Raw genomic sequence first — 3263 nt, 5'->3', positions numbered from 1 at the left:
ATGCTTAAGAGCATTTTTAAACCTAGCCCTGCTTTCCTCTTCAACTTCTCTCCTAACTCCAACTCAGATGTACACTCTCAGATCAACCCACCAAATAATTTTCTGTTCCCCAAACATGCTATGTGTACTTTGCTACTACCCAGACTGTGTTTGCCTGCAGTGTCTAAGATTCTCATTCCTTTCCTTATAGAATATTTTATTGCATGCTAAAGGTCTAATGTAAATTTCATACCTTGGAAAAACACTGGTTTGTAAGTGCTTATTTACAGGTAAAATTTTCCTCTTGGCTCTAAATGATCTTTCTTCAGATCTGGCCCAGGGGAGAGATGTGAAATGTGTGTTGGAAGATAGAAAGTGGAGGTGCCCAAGGGAGCTGGTATACATTGAGACAGAAGTCATTCAGTTGTATTAGACTGGAGTGTGCAGCTGGACCCCTTAGAGGGCTGAGCTCCTTGGACCCCTCACAGATCACTCAGGAATCCCAAGAACAGCGATGGAGAGTAATGCATAGCAGGAGGACAGAGAGGGTCGAAGTGTTCACAGCTGCTTTCCTGAGGAAGGTGAATCTGGAATTTATGGGAGACTTGACGTTATGAGGGAAGAGGAACTTTAGGTGGGGAGCATGGCAGGTGCATAATTGGGAAATGAATAGCTTTATAGATCACTTACGATAAGTCAGGCAGACCTAAAAGCTTTATACTTATTGACACATTTTATTTTCACCTAAGACCCTATTAAGCAGGTTTTATTTTACTGTCAAAAGGCCTAGAGACCCAGACAGGTTTTTGAAACGTGCATAGTCACACAGCTGGTAACTGTGTGAAATCAGTCTGACACGATTCCAGAGAAAACATGGAGCTTGGGAGGGTGTGGCCAAGCAGAAGACTGGCCTGAGCATTTGAGGCTCGGCTGGGAGGCTCAGGGAGACTGGCCGTACATAGTCTTTAGTACTAGGTGATGAAGTTCACGCTTGATATTCAGACCTCAGGGAATTCAGAGGTGCTGGGAGCTCACTGGAAAATCATGGATGTGTTGCTCAGGGAATCAGGGCCCCTGGGCGCAGTTTCAAAGGAGAGCGCCTCAAACTCCTGGCCCAAGCTCACACAGAGCCCAACAGCAGGTGAAGAGTGGCAGGAGCTCCCTCTACTGTCTGTAAGTCCTCACATCGGGGTGTCCCTTCCTGCCTGTGCTTCTTGCTCTGTCCTTTGATCCTCTGCTCACTTCTCTATCTCTCTGACTTGCTTTTTTTTTAATTGTCTAAAGTTTTACATATGTCTTCTTCTTCCCCACCTGACCCCTCCACCCCCGAAGCCATTCCCACCCCGGGGAAGCCCCCACCACCCCAGTGCCTGTGTCCATTGGATATGCTAATATGCATGCATACAAGTCCTTTGGTTGCTCTCTAACCTCCCCTCCCCTACCATTTGTCTCTGGATCTATTCTTGTTCATCAAATGATGTTGATCATTATATCCCACATGTAAGTGAGAGAAGGTGAGATTTATCTTTCTCCAACTGGCTTATTTTGCTTAGCATAATGTTCTCCAGTTGATGAGAGACAAACATCGATCAGCCACCTCCTGCACACTCCCCACTGGGTATGTGCCTGCAACCAATGTACATGCCCCTAAGCAGAATCGAACCTGAGACCCTTGAGTCCACAGGCCGACTCTATCCACTGAGCCAAACCGGTTAGGGCTGTACCACAGTTTTTTTAATCCACTCATCTGCTGATGGGCACTTAGGCTGTTTCCAAATCTTAGCTATTGTAAATTGTGCTGCTATGAACATAGGGGTGCATGTATCCTTTCTGATTGGTGTTTCTGGTTTCTTGGGATATATTCCTAGAAGTGGGATCACTAGGTTCCCAGCTTTGCAGGGGTCCTAATATGCAGTTACTTTGCTACTAGATTTGGAGCTTTCACCTTATTAATGATGGATCTGTTCTTTCTCTGCAATAGGAGAGGGATGCAAGATTTCCTCTGGGGAGACTGCAGCTCTCTTACTGAGTTTATTCTTCTAGGATTCTCCACTAACACAGAGATCAATGTTATTCTATTGTCTTCCTCTCCTTCACCTCATCTCCCTTCTGGGAAATGGGCTTATTATCATCTTGATGTGCACTGACTCCTGCTCCACACACCCATGCACTTTTTCCTCAGTCATATCCATTCCGAATATGGGCTATGTCACCACCACAGTGTCCCAAATACTGGCACATCTGGTTTGCAAGAGGAAGACCATTACCTGCATTGGATGTGCGGCCCAGACGTACAGCTTCCTGATGCTGGGAATCACTGAGTCTTGACTTTTTGCAGTGGCGGTTTATCACAGGTATGTGGCCATTGGCTATCCCTGAGGTATAAAGTCATCATGAGCTCTTTGCTGTGTGGGTGAATGGTGGTCATCTGTGGATTCTGGGGTGTCATCTGCTACTAATTCTTCCCTATTGTGGTCCCAATGAGATCAATCACTTCTTCTGTGAAGTACCTGCAGTCTTGAAATTAACCTGTGTGGACACGTCTCTCAGTGACCAGGTGAACTTCATCTTGGGCTTCATCCTTCTGTTGGTCCCACTTTTCCTCACCATCATTGTCTACATCAGTCTCTTTGCTGCCATCCGGAGGAATCACTCTGTCCAAGGGTGACTCAAGGCCTCCTCCACCTGTGCCTCCCACATCACCACGGTTACTACGTTCTCATTCCATTTTTGGTTATGTAAGTAAGGCCTGGCTCTGAGGCCTCCCCATAAAAGGAAAAAAAGCTGGCTCTATTCTACAATGTCATGTCTGCCTTCTTCAACTCTATCATCTACAGTCTTAGGAACTAAGATGTAAAGAGGGCTTTCCTAGGAGTGACAGGCTGGGCCAAAACACTAGAATGAAGTCACAGAAACATGGGTACCAGCAACAAACCTGGGACACAGCCTACATGACTTTTCCATTCAAATTCTTTCCAACATCAGTGAGCACATGTGATACATGAATGGGCTAGACTCAGTGAGATGATGAAGGAGAACCTCCAGAAGGCTGTGGCAGGAGGTGTTCCTCAAGCTTGAAGACACCAGACAGTGGACTGACTTACTGGAGGCAAATCATATGTTTAATTCATTTTTAAATTACCAGTTTATAAGACCTGCCCAAGAATTGGCATAATCATCATCTTTCTATTACTAAATGAATATGAGATTGAGTGATTGAGCTCTGGACTCATAAAATAAGATCAAAGTGGTGGGCATATGATGAGTCCTAGATCAGTGAACCC

At 45.5% G+C, this 3263-nt stretch overlaps 1 pseudogene; it reads left to right on the top strand.

Annotated features, from left to right (window-relative positions):
• Positions 1 to 1967: 1967 nt before the first annotated feature.
• LOC102756671 lies at positions 1968 to 2883 on the top strand (annotated as a pseudogene).
• Positions 2884 to 3263: the final 380 nt, after the last annotated feature.

The sequence above is a fragment of the Myotis davidii genome, unplaced genomic scaffold, assembly GCF_000327345.1.
Source record: "Myotis davidii unplaced genomic scaffold, ASM32734v1 scaffold458, whole genome shotgun sequence".
NCBI lineage: Eukaryota > Metazoa > Chordata > Mammalia > Chiroptera > Vespertilionidae > Myotis > Myotis davidii.
The sequence above is the reverse complement of the archived record's forward strand: the minus strand, read 5'-3'. Positions and strand labels throughout refer to the sequence as shown.